Consider the following 13,902-nt stretch of genomic DNA (forward strand, 5'->3'; position numbering starts at 1 on the left):
TTCCTGTTAGAATGGGCCCTGTGTAGCAGCTGCGATGGCTCAGGTGGCCGGTTCCTCACTCCAGCCCAGCCCAGGACGGTTAGTGCTGGTCACTGTGGTCATTTGGGAAGTATACCGGAAGATGAGAACTTGCACCTCTCTGCCTTTCAAATAAATAAATAATTTTAAATGAATACAAAAATACACAAATCATAAGTTGCTCAGTGAGCCCACACACACCCATCTGAGGAGGCACTGCCCTCCCAGGGGTAAGGACTGCTCTGCAGAGGGGAAGCCAGCACCGAGGGCGCACTGGGTAGGGCAAGAGAGCTCCTGCTGCAGGCGCTCAGTCTGTCTTTACCCAGACAACCCAAGTAATTCTACAGGACGGTCTTCCTGCAAGGAGAGAAAGGTTCCAGGGCATGAGAAAACACCGTGATCACTTAAATGACCATGATTAATATTTCCAAATGGTCCACAGAAAAACAGCAAAGCTTTCCACTGAGTTTCAACCTGATGAAAAACAGATGCAGCGGGGGAGGGGCTTGGGGAGGGAATAGGGGAGATCCCAGAGCCTATGGAACTGTATCATAAAATGATAATAACAAAAATAAGTAAACAAAAAATTTAAAAAAGCAGAAGCAGTCAGGGATTGCTTGGACTTGAACACAAATAACCCTTTGGTGGAAAAGACAGGATACTGAAGGCTGACAGTGTTAACGTGGAGTGACAATGCTGCAACTCCAAAAACTACCCTGGCAGACTTCAGCAATGGGCTGGCCTGCAAGTCGCCTGGAGAGGAAATGCACTCACTTGCTGGTGTTTACTGAGGGCCTTCGCTGTGTCAGGCATGAGTGGAACAGTGTGGTGGCACTCTCGGATGGCACACAGACTGCTGGCGAGGCAGGCGACATTCCGGTCCACAGTTATCTGAGCTAATGGGAGTTCATTAGTCAATGGGATGCTTGATCAAAGTCACTGTGTCTCACGAACACAACAAAACTCCAACCTGACCTTCAGACTCGTTGATACGTTATCTGATCCAAAACCACAATAATTATTTCATTCAATTGCCTCCATAGGGAGAGGGAGGTCAGACTGCTTCCAGAACACTCTGTTCTGTTCTACCCACTGCAAGCCAACTCAGCTCTCCATGCTGCAGCAGGACCACAGGTGACCCCATCTGAGAATCCACACCTGCTGTCATTGCCACCCATTAGGATTCACTGTTTTAGAAACTGCAACCACCTTGCAAAGGCATTCCAATTCAGAAACTGCTTTTAAAAACATGAGAGGAGAAAAGAGCTCTTGAGAATCCAGACAGCGTCCAACAAACAACGCCATCCAGCCCGCGCCCGTATCCTCGGGAGTCTAATAACCGCACTGTCACACAGGCGGCAGCCAGGGAGTCAAGCACCCAGAGGTGGCCTGGGAGACAGAGGGTGGGCTTCAGGTCCACGAGGCGCTGTCGTGTCACCAGGGACTGCATTCTGTGTGGCTCCAGAGGGGGAACTGAGACAGGAGCCACTGCCACTGGCACTGTACCTCCAGGGTTTCTGGCCACATCCCTTCACTTTATACAGCTTGATGCGTTTTTCCCCTCTACTACAACTGCCATAACTTCCAAAAAGAAGAAAACATCTCAACTGTTCAGAGAAGAAAGGGCACATCTACTGGTTCCTAGCCCAGGGTGCAAGTTTGCCACCAAGAGTGGCGCAGAGCTGTGGCTTCAGTGCCTCCATTTCTAAGCCACGCAGGTGGGCCAGGCTCTGTGCCAAGGCGCAGCAATGCAACGTTAGGAGACATGCTCCCTCCCTCTCAGGACAAACAGCCCAGTGCCCTGCCTTCTTTGATTCAGCTCAGGCACCGAGGGTTCCAGGACAAATCCCACTGCACCATGCTGCCCAGGAACGGAAGGAGCCAGGAGTTCCGGGAGCCCGGGGTGGGTTACAAGATCAGAGTCCTACAGCTCTACGAGAGTCTAAAGGGTTACCGTCCTCATTTCTCAGACATTTTCCTAAGTCCCCACCCAAAAGGCACCTCATACAGGCCGTTTTACTAATGGCTTAACTTATCACACTTTGGTAATGTTTAACTTCTCACAGGTAATTCCTGTGTCAACGGCTGAGCCCTCCTGTTTCAGACCATGAGGTGGAATGTAGCGACAGGTGTTTGCCATGGATTTTCACCGTGAACAGACCGAGTTGGCTCCACTCTAACTAAACATCAGAATTTGCTGTGAGGCGAGCCCCTCCCTTGGTGAGCAGCTGTCTCTGAACACAAGGACACAGCCGGCAACTCAGGAACAGCTGGGTTCAGTCTGGATGGAGACTAGCTTGGCCCTCTGTCCTCCTGAGTAGTGTGGTAAAGCAAGCAAACATGGCACAGCAGAACCAGTTGGAACAGGACAGGCTCCCTCCAGGGCTAGAACTTGGGTCTTCTCCACGAACCCCAGGGAGGTTGAGCACAGACTGGAACAGCCGTCTATCCTTCTCGGGGCTTGGTTTCTCTGTTGGCCAGAGAAGGCCTCCAGGAAGGGCCAGGGTGCCGAGCCTTGCGCACGGACACCTGTGTGCCTGTGGGAGGAGAGAGCGGGCAGATCCCCCGAACGCGGGGCTTGCTGGCAGGTTTTGATGAGCCCTCTCATGCCTGTCACCATCCAGCCCCGACACCTGTCATCTCTGGCTGGTAGTCTAGGTTCTGCAAGCTGGAGCTGCTCAAAGCTGCCCACTCAGTGGCCAAACACAGAGAGGATGCTGCCACCGGGAAGGAGCAACTTCAGCAAGCCTTCAGGGCCAGGCCGGTCCGCCCTCACTCCTCACACACTGTGCCTTGGCTAAGGCTTTCCTCATCCCCCCACACACTGCCTGCCACCCTCTAGCCAAATCCCTTGGCCAATCCAAAGCTTGCCTCTCAACATGGAGAAATCTGCAAATTGTCATTAAGCTGGTGTTTTCTACAGGACATCTGCGGTCTTTTGAAATCCTTCCTAATCTTGTTGAAATATGTTTAACAATATTTTAGAAGTCTATTTAATCTATGCTAGGGCTATAACCCAAATATGTTCCATTCTGGGGTGGTGGGGAGGGCGAAGCTAAATGTAGTTGTATTTATGAGAGGGGGGGAAAAAAAGAAAGAAAATCTAATTTGTAAACAATTATGTAAATTTGCTACATTAATTCTGGCACTTCATTGACATATTAGGGTAATAATGCACATCCTGGAAAACTGTTCAAGTGAAATGAAAAATTAAACACCAAGATGGAAATGTACACCTTCCTTGAACGCTAGAATAAGGCAAGACGTGGTATGGCTGCCCCATCTGCCTCCTTATACTATCAGCCTGCTAAGTCCTCCAGCGGCTGAAGCACCCTTCAGAGTTTAAACGTCATCCACATTAGGTATCTGAAGACTGTCAGGATATAAGTCAACAGTAACGGGGGCTGGCACTGTGGCACAGCCTTAAATGCCAGCATCCCATATGGACCCCGTTTGAACCTCAGCTGTTCCACTTCTAATCCAGCTCCCTGCTAATGTGCCTGGAAAGCAGAAGACAGTTCAAGTAATTGGGCCCCTGCCACCCATATGGGAGATCCAGATGGCGTTGCTAGCCTCTGGCTTTGGCTGGCCCAGCCCCGGGTGTTGCAGCAGCCGTCTGAAGAGTGGACCCGAGGATGAGATCTCTTCCTCTCTTTCTCCTTCTCCCTCCGTCCCTCCCTCTGTAACTCTCCATTTCAAATAAATAAATTTTAAAATATGCTTTACTCTCAAAAACACCTTTCTCTATTCCTTCTGTACTTTTATTCAAAAGGCTCACTGTCCCTTTTCTGAAATGCTTGTGGTCATAAGCTTTGGATTTTTTTCAGATTTTGGAATACTTGCATACACACGATGGGATATTTCAGGGATAGGTTCCAAGTCTCCACAAGAAATCCGTTCGTGGTTCATATGCATATAAACCTTATATACACAGCCTGGGGGTAATAGGTCATTTTACACAATGTTTTTAGTGTGCCTGTATTTTAACTGTAACTTTCCACATGAGGTCAGGAGTAGAACTTTCCACTTTTGATGTCATGTGGACATTCAAAATGTTTCAAACTTTACAGCATTTCATATTTTAGACTTTCTGCTTACATATGCTATGTAGAGCCAGGAGATGGGGCCAGGGGGAACAGTAACTTGAGCCTTGGGGCAGGGATAGTTCAAGTTCGGGCTGCTCCTCAGGTGCAGCTCCCTGCTAGTGCGCCTGGAGAGCGGTGAAGATGGGGGAGACTTGGGCTCCTGCAGTGACGTGAGAGACCTGGATGGAGGCCATGCTTCTGCCTTTGGCTTTGCCCAGCCATGGCTGGTACAGTCATGTAGAGAAATGGCCAGCAGAGGCCAGAGCTCTCTCTCTCAGCACCACCCACCCCTCTCTCCCTTCGATGTCACTGTCTTTCAATTTGAAAAAGAAAACAAAAAAAGACACAGGCATCTTAAGGAAGGAGCTGCCCAGCCCTGATGTGTTTGCATCTCAGATGCCTATGCTAATGCTTGTCTAATCACTCACCCTCTATTGCTTTGCCCATACAAACCATAACTTCCCCGGGCCACATACAGCCTGACTTCCTCATTATTTTGTTTAATCTAGATCATTCTGTTCAATGCCTCTAAAACACACATTTTGTGTCTTCTCTGTAGTTCTGCATAAGATAGAGCAAGCCTGCCCTGCGCTTGACATTGTAAGCCCGGGGCAGGATGCATAGAGCAACTACTTGAGGCCTCTGCAAACCAGTCACTGCTGTGAATGAGGGCAGAGCACCAGCGTGAGGCCCCACCACTGCAGGGAGGCCCGGCCCCTCGGCACCAGCATGAGGCCCCACTACTGCAGGGAGGCCCAGCCCCTCGGCACCAGTGTCTAAGGCCCCACCACTGTTGGAGAGGCCCGTGCCCTTGGCCAGATGGACGCAGCCCAGAACCTGGCATGGCCTCGGTGCGGTCAGGGGCTCAGGAGCAGCTCTTTTGTCCTGGCTTACAAAGCAGGAGGAGATGCTGGGCTCTCAGCCGATGGACCCCATCTTAGGGTTCTTTTTTCCTTGTCTTGCTGCTGTTGTGCCCTAGCCCCCACCATTCCACAGCACCAGAGGCAACAACTGCACCAGCAAAGAATCTGCGGGCGCCCCTGGGGGGGCTGGGGTCTAGAGGGGCAAGCTCACTGAGCGTTGCTCCCAGTCCCCCTCTTGCTGGACACAGAAGTTTAGTCACAGCTCAGTCCTTCCTTCTGACTGAAGGTCCAAGAGGAGAATCCCAGTGAACAGGAAAGCACTGAGAAGACTAGACGGTGTGGTGCTTGGAAACACCGTCCCTGACACCGCCGTGCGCTCCGGGGCTCACTCCTGGGCTGAATGTGCATGGATGGAAACACAGACTGTCTACACCCCAGACTGGCACAGACCTGAGTAACTGGGCAAAAGCTTGGAGACACAGCGGACACTGAAACCTGGAGAAGCTTGAACGAGACCCAGAACCTGAAGCCACGTTGGTCAAGTGCCTGTTGAAACCAGGATGCAAACATTCTGCACAAGACTTCACCAAGTGATCATCAGAGTGTTACGGAGTGGGGCGGATGTCCCGCGCGTGGCACTAGCATCCCACATGAACACCAGCTCGTGTCCCAGCTGCTGTACCCTTGACCCAGCTCCCTGTTTACGGTTTGAGGAAGCAACAGACGTCTCAGGTCCTGGGCCCTGCATCCACACGGAAGACGCAGAGGAAGCTCCTGGCTCCTGACCAAACTGATTTTGCTCTGACTGTCGTGGCCGTCTGGGGAGTGAACCTGAGAATGGAAAATTGCTCTCTATGTCTCTGCTTCTCTCTGTAACTCTGGCTTTCAAAAAAAAAATTAGAAGAAAATGCTAACGATCAATTCAAAAGGATGCAGAACACTAAGGACTCACAGGCGAAGATAACAGATTATCTGAGATGACACAGTGACTGGAATTAACAGACCAAACTTGAAGGCAGTAATTATTTCAAAACAATTCAGAAACAACGGGGAACATCTTGACATAAGACAGCGAGTCTTGGACAGGCTCCTGTTTGGCCCAGCAGTTCAGACAATCCCTCAGAAGTCCTGGGCCTGACAGCTGCCCGGGCTCCTAATTCCAGTTTCTGCTAACGCAGACCCTAGCAGACAAACGGTGACAGTTCTAGTTATTGGGTCCCTGCCACCCACGTGGGAGACCTGGGGTAAGCACCTGACTCCTGGCTTTGACCTTGTCCAGTCCGTGTCAAGAATATTCAGGCAGGGAACCAGAGGGTGGGATCTCTCAGACCATTGTTCTATTGGCTGTTTATCTGCTTGTTAAACACATTTTTTAAATTAAAAATAAATAAAAATCCTCCAGAAGCAAGCAGAAGATATCAAGGAGAATCAAGTGGAAATTTCAGAACTCAAAATATAATGGCTGAAAATTTTACATTTTAAACACTGGATCAGCTCAATAGCAAGATAAAGGTTACAAAGAAGAGAGTCAGTGAGAAGAAGACAGACTAATAGAACTAAGGTGATCTGAAGGACAGAGCAGAGAAAAGAAGTTGGGAATGGAACAGGCCTGGGTTCGTGAGACAACACCAAACACCAGACGGTCACTGGGGTCCTTAAAGACAAAGAAGAGGGCGGGCTCAAAACATGCTTTCATCTGCCCGAGGACACAAACCCAGAGCTTCAAGAGGCTCCATGCCCCCAAACAGGATAACCCGAGACAGCCACACCTACACACATCACAACAAAACCACCGAAACCCACAGACCAAGAGCGCACCTTGAGGACAGCTGCAGCCAAGCGCTGAGCGACTTACGGGGAAATACGGACTCTGTGACCAGAGGCTTCTCGACAAAACCCACAGAAGCCAACAGGAAGTGAAGCAACATTTTTTAAGTACTGAAAGAAAAGAACTGTCAACCCAGAATTCAGTGTGCAGCAAAAACAAAACAGCACACAGAAACGACCTCCAGGGATATAGGTAAAATTAAGGTATTTGCAAGAGAATTTTAAAAGAAAGATATATTCATTATTTAAAAGAGTTGGACACACACACAGAGAACTCCCATCCACTGATTTACCTCCTAAATGCCTACCACGTCCTGGGCAGAACTAGCCCAGGGCCAGGAGCCTGGAATTCCATCTGGGTCTTCCCACAAGGAGGCAGGGGCCGAATCACTTGGCTCATTATCAGGATGCTGGATCCTAAGTGGAACTGCTAGGGTGTTGAACTGGCATTGCTATGGGATGCTGGCCCTGGCACGGCCAGAGGAAACTCTGACTCCTAGCCCCATGAAGGTCCATCCTTGTTGCTGTGCCTATCTGGGCAGTGAACTGGCAAATGGAAGACCTCTCTCTCTCTGTAAACCTGCCTTTCCACTAAAAATCAATAAATCTTCTTTAAAAATAACATTACATAATAATAAAAGTGTCAATTTATCAAAAAGATTTAGCAATTCTAAATATGCATGGACCTAAAACTGGGGTTTCAAAAGATACAGAGTAAGAAATGGATAAAACTTATAGGAAAAAGACATAATCCAGATTGAGTTGGAGAATTTAAAGCTCGTATAGAGCTCATAAACAGAACATCACTGCATATCAGCAAGGATATGAAACGAGTCCGGAAATACCAGCAGCTGACTGGGTCTAACTGACGTTTATAGGATACACCATCAAACCGCAACAGAATAAAATCCTCTTCAGGTGCACATGGGATATTTACTGAGATAAACTATATCCCAGGTTGTAAAATAAACATTGGCAATTTTAAAACCACTGAAAACACATCAAGCATGTTGTCAGATTGTAATGGAATCAGACTAGAAGTCAGTAGCAGAAACGTCACAAAACACCGTCAGCACTCAGATGCTAAACAGCACACTCTGCCGTGACTCCTGCTCAAAGACATCTCAAGGAAAATGAGAATACATAATAAGCCAGACAGAAGTGCAAATACAACCTATGAAAGCCTGCAGGTGTGGGGAAGCACGGCTCAGCACAGCAACCAAGGGCATGCAACACCACATCACTTTCTTTTTTCAGAAAAAAATAATATATTTATTTATTTGAAAGTGAGAATGAGAAAGGGGAAGGAGGATTCCATCCATTGGTTCATCCCCCCCCAAATGCCCGCAACAGCCAGAGCTGGGCCAGGCTGAAGTCAGGAGCCAGGCGCTTCGTCTAGAGCTCCTGCATCTGGGCCATCCTCTGCTGCTTTCCCAGGCACCCCAGCAGGGAGCTGGATTGGAAGTGGGGCAGCCGGGACTCAAACTGGTGCTGCTTGTACAAGATGCCAGCTCTACAGATGGTGGCTTGTCCTGCTGCTCCACTTCCCTGCTTACGCCAACCAGATGGCTTAGCTGAAGTCACGTTTGTCAGGCTGCTCTCCTTCGTGCCCCTTAAATCCTTTACATTTGCACATTCAGTCTTTGGGAGGAACTCACTGTGGGCAGTCCACACGTGAGGAACACAGATTCGGAATTCTGAGAGACTCAGGCAGTTCTTAATAGAGTTAAACATGCAATCATGCTTACCATATGACACGGCGATCCCTTGGTATGCACGTACTCAAGAGAAATGAAAAGAGAGGTTCACACAGAACCTGTACTCAAGGTTCACAGCAAATCCTTCACAATGACCAAAAGCAGAACACGAGCCAAATGTCCCTCGGCAGGTGAACGGAGAGCCAGCTCGACAGCTACTGCTCAGCAACAGCGACGAGAGCCACGCCTCGGACGGACTGCTGCGCTCGGACGCAAGTCCATCCACAAAACGTTCCACAGAATTGGGCAGGTGCCCGCCAACAAGGAACAAGGAAATGGCTTACTATGAACCAATCTGTATTTTACAATATACTCCAGGAAAGATGAATCTTACTGTATACTAATACGAAGAAAAAGGAGGCAGATGCAGCCAGCTGGGTGTCAGAACATGGAAGGGGCTAGGTAGCTGGTGGCCCCTTCTCCTTGAAGGCCCAGGCTCCCCAGCTCTGGGACAGATGCACCTGGCCCTGGGTGGGTCCTGAATCTAATACCACACCCACCTTTCTCTAAAGCCCTACAGCCTCCACACCTCCCTGACAAGCAGGGCCAGACCAGTCCCTGGGGAGGATGAGGCAACCAAGCCAGCCACTCCACCTGTGGCATCAGCCAGCCCCAAAGGGGGGCCTTAGCTTACCGACAGGCCCTTCCCCCTGCCGACTGACAGCTGCTCCCTGGGAGGGAATCAGGGATCCCGGGGGTGGGTGCAGACAGAGCAGAGCGCCCCACTTTCTTCACGATGCCTGTTCAGGAGGCCAGGTTTCCCATCCAGCAGGAAAGGAGTGGGGGGCACTTACCACCCCAGAGCCCTGAGGTGTCTGCGCTTCAACACCCAGATCTTAGTGGAGGAAGGCTCCCATCCAGAGCACCCGGAGTCAGATGAGGGCCTCGGCTTTTGTTTCTAAAGTAAACAGGAGTTAAAAACAGAAGAGAAAGTGATGAGAACAGTATCACGGGTACACTGGAGGAAGACTCATTGAAACACAGTCACAGAAACGACTCCTGCCTAGCTCTCAGAGGGCCGCAGATGAAAGGGGAGAAGGCAGCCCCTCTGCGTGCGAAGCCAGGAGGCAGTGATGTCACAGCCAGCCTGACCTGTTTCTGGAGAGCTGTGACCCAACAACCCGCCACCATTTCTTTCCTGACCCCTCCCTCAGGTGGCTGCCACGTAGGATGTGTGTGACCAGCGGCCTCCACCTGCCTCACCCACTGGGCACACAGCCATGATCTGAGGCAGTATAGAGAAGTAGATGTATGGTAGGAATGGGGTGGTCCCGGCACGATGGAGCAGTCAGTGGTTAATGTATGGAAGGAATGGGGTGCCTTGGAGGAGCCCCATGGCCTCATGGGGGCCACCACATGGCTCGCCAGCCTGCAGCACAGGAGCCAACAATACAGGACACAACTCAGTCACCCAAGAGGAGGCTGGCAAGTGGATCCTAATCCCAGGGACTGTGCATATAGGTTCTTGAAACAGTCATGAGATCCGTGCTTAGGCGGCCTCTGACGCTCCTCTCCCCAGGCAGCATGCACACTGCCACGGTACATGTCCCTAACCGACTTGGAGACTCGGCAGGTGTGGCAGGCCTAGCTGCTGTCCACCTCTTTCTTGCCAATGCACCCAGCTGCTCCATCCACTTACGTGACAAGGTGCATGGGGGATCTTGCTCTGCACCCTGAGAATGGAGACTCCAGCAAAACTTCCGCTTTGGCACACTGGGGAAGGGGGACCCTGACTTCTCAGTCACTTGCCTGACCTGCACTGGATGACCCAAGAGGCAGACACTGGCCTTCCTGTGTGAGCACAGGTTCACCTTCTCTCCCTTGGGAGCCAAAGCTGCTCTGTGTCTACCAACAGAAACCAAATGGTTTTAAAATAATAGGAAGGGAATAAAAGGTGTTTGCACAAAAGTGGGAACACAATGGTTACAACCCTAGACCTGATCCAAATAAAATTTCAAGATGGTAAGGTTAGCTGAGACTTCAGACTTGCAGAAAACAGGCAGGGAGGGTTAGAGGTGGGATAAGCAAGGGGTGCGGAGCGGAAAGCGCAGGGAAGCTGAGCAGCAGAAAGCCCGGAAGGACGGCCTTCGTTCTCACCACTGAGGTTTCTAGGCAACAGAGAGGGCAGCACCGACTCCTGCCTAAGAGCATTTCAGTCAATTACAATTCACTTCCACCGCACAGGGCAGAGCAGCCCAGACAAGGACGCACAGAAAGGCCCAGTAGGCCAGGCAGAGCAGTATCTGCTCTTCGCAGGCAAGTAGCCTGCGGAGAGGAAAGGGAGGGTTTGTGTGCTGCTTGCTTGCTCACAGTCTGACACGGACCTCTGAGGGCACTGGCTACGCTCCCAGCTGCCTGCCGAGGCTCAGAAGGCCAAGGGGTGAATGGCCTGGCTCTTCCGTGGACTACCCAGCCACGAGGCCTCACACCCCCAGGGCTAGTCTGCCCTGTTCCTCCTGGAGAGGTTCATCCCAGCTCCCCAATGCTGCCTCCTCTGTTGAGCAGCATGCGTATCCTCCTGACATCCTGTGTCCAGGCTCTTGGCTTTAGCCAAGGAATAAATCGTGCCCTCCAAGACACGGCATGGAGGAAAGTGACACCTCCCATGTGCTTCTGGCCAGACCACACCTGCCTGGTCAGTCCAGTGAGTGGAGGAGAGATAGTAAGAGGGAGAGTGAAAGGACAGATACAAGAAAGAGGGAGAGGGAGATACAGAAAGAGCAAGGGAATGGGAGGGAAACAATCAGACGAGACAGGGGGAATGAGTCAGAGAGACGAAGCAAAGAGAGGGACAGACAGCAGGATGGAGGGTAAAAGGGCCCGGGGAAGAGGCAGAAGGGGGCACACACAGAGGCCAGAGGGAAAGGAGGAGGGGCACAGGAGACATCCACACACAGAAGGGCCTTCGACATGTGTGTGAGGAAAAACTACGCATGGATTCCAAAAGCTCTATTTTCAAAAGCAATGTTGGTTTTTCTTTCATTTCCCATGAGCTCCTGGGAATGACCTTGTATGTACGTGTGAGTAGAGAGAGAGAACATGCCTTGCTGCCAGACCTAATAACAGCCCCAGAGATGCTCCCGTGAGGTCGGCGATGTAAAGTAAGGGGGCTTCCTCATCATTCGTTTTAAGAGCTTTTTTGCCACCCATTACAGAAGTTTCATACAAACACATTCCTCTAAACTTCTTCTCTTTCCAAACTCATATTTGACCAAAGAACGGCACTTCAGAAATCTCCCGGAGGCACTACGCCCCCTCGCCCACCGATCGCCCACCGATCGCCCACCGATCCCCTGCCCAGGCGCTCCGTGGAAACCAAAGCCAGCTGCGTTCTGCCGCTGCTTTGGCTACGGCGGTGGTGTGGAAAGCCAGGCTGCTCCTTTCCATCACACTAACTAGTGTATATATTAAACACTTCTCAGACATTAAGTGATAACTGCAACTGAAGTTTGTTGTGTGCTCGCTACACACCGAGCACTAAGCTAACACGTTACACTAATAACCTGATTTAATTCTCCAGGAACAGACGAGCCAGGCCTAGCACCATCTCCAGTCTGCATGAACAGACTGACTCAAGGTCTGGCAAAGTCAAATAGATCCCCCCGAGGCCCAGAGGCCAGACCACCCCAAGCAGCCTGACCACAGCCTGGCTAAATTGGGGTCTGCACAAGGCACTCCCCTTCCCCTTCGCGGGGATCAGGAACCGCCAAGCGGCTGTGGGAGCCTGGAATGGACAAACGCTCCTGACGCTACTACCTGTAGGCAAAGACGTGGGTGACACTCGGCTTAACGGTTTCATGTTTCACCCAAAGCACTCAGACTTTTCCAATCCCCGCTTCACTAGAGGCTGGCAGATGAGAAGGCCTCAGCACTCCTCCGCCACAACTGCTGCTACTAGAAGTGCTAGAAACTACCCTGTGCCTCCAGACAGAAACAAAACGAGTTTAAAATAATAGGAAGGAAATAAAAGGTGTTTGCACAAAAGTGGGAACACAACAGTTACAATCCTAGACCTGATCCAAATAAAATTCCAAGATGGTAAGGTTAGCTGAGACTTCTGACTTGCAGAAAACAGGCAGGGAGGGCTTCAGGTGGGATAAGAAAGGAGTGAGGAGGAAGTGCAGGGAGGGGGCAGGGGAAGGTACGGACTTGAGAGTGCAGTTAACAGATGGGGGCACTGGAGCCACAGCGGTTCACTCAGAGCTGCACCTGGAAGCCCTACTTCCCACTAAGCCCCACACACCCATGTCATCAGCTGGTCAATCCAAGAACCAGTGGCTGCTCTTGCCCTGGGTGAGCCAGGCGTCTCTTAGCTCCACACTCCTGGGATCTCCCCAACTGAGGTTGCAATAAGACAGTGAGCATTTCCCAGCCATTGCCCCTCTCTTTTCAGCAGGGACAGATACAAGGTGCGATTCAGTCAAGTGCACTCATTCATTTGGCAGTCACTGACCGAGACCCTGGCACCCAGCGGGACTGTGGTATTATGCCCTGGGAATGCGAAGACAGTGGAGGCGTGGATACGGCCCTTCATTTTTCAAACACAATCCATAGAGAGACCCAGCTACACAGCTACTGCCATATAATAAACACTGATTCTAGGGGCAGATGTGACCGGGAATACAGAAGTACAAAACCTCAACCCTGGGGCCTGGCGCGGTGGCGCAAGTGGTTAAAGGTCCTCACCTTGCACGCCCGGGATCCCATATGGGCACCACTTCACGTCCTGGCTGTTCCACTTCCCATCCAGCTCCCTGCCTGTGGCCTGGGAAAGCAGTCGAGGACAGCTTTGGGAACCTGCACCCACGTGGGAGACCCGGAAGAGGCTCCTGGCTTCGGATCGGCATAGTATCGGCCCATTGCGCTCACTTGGGGAGTGAATCATCGGACGGAAGATCTTCCTCTCTGTCTCTCCTCTCTGTATATCCGCCTTTCCAATAAAAAAATAATAATAATAAATCTTTAAAAAAAAAAAAACCTCAACTCTGCCTACTGAGATTTAGAAAGATTACATTCGTGCTCGCTTCGGCAGCACATATACGAAAATTACATTCTTTGGGCCAAATCTGGCTGGAGCCTGAGCGTGCCAATCAGGCAAGCGATGGGATTTTGGACAGAAGACAGCTGGCACCGAGCAGCACGGCTCAGGTGGCCAGATGGTCCCATACAGCCAACTCAGACCTGCGCAGCCTTAGCTGCAAGGGGACAAAATACTGCCATGGGGCTGGCATTTAGCCCAGAAGTTAGGGCCCTGCTTAAGATGCCCACGGTCCATATGTAGAGTCTTGGGATCGAGTCCTGCCAGTACCTGCTAATGGACACTCCGGAAGCAGGGGCAATTGGGCAACTGTG

The 13,902-nt window shown here is 50.9% G+C and overlaps 1 protein-coding gene across 4 annotated transcripts in view; it reads right to left on the reverse strand.

The window, feature by feature from the left end:
• Window positions 1-13,902, reverse strand: part of KIAA0513 (KIAA0513 ortholog) — a 51,050-nt gene that overhangs the window by 26,382 nt on the left and 10,766 nt on the right. The window contains exon 1 of one of the 4 annotated variants that reach the window (XM_040982282.1): window positions 5,672-7,163. The exons of 1 other annotated variant lie outside the window; for it this stretch is intronic. The gene's annotated coding sequence lies outside the window, so the exon portion shown is untranslated. Of the gene's footprint in view, window positions 1-5,671; window positions 7,164-13,902 lie in introns of those variants that run through there. 2 more of the 4 variants (XM_040982280.1, XM_040982279.1) reach the window with 2 other exon arrangements.

Source organism: Ochotona curzoniae, unplaced genomic scaffold, assembly GCF_017591425.1.
Source record: "Ochotona curzoniae isolate NIBS_2020 unplaced genomic scaffold, NIBS_Ocur_1.0 contig_3622, whole genome shotgun sequence".
NCBI lineage: Eukaryota > Metazoa > Chordata > Mammalia > Lagomorpha > Ochotonidae > Ochotona > Ochotona curzoniae.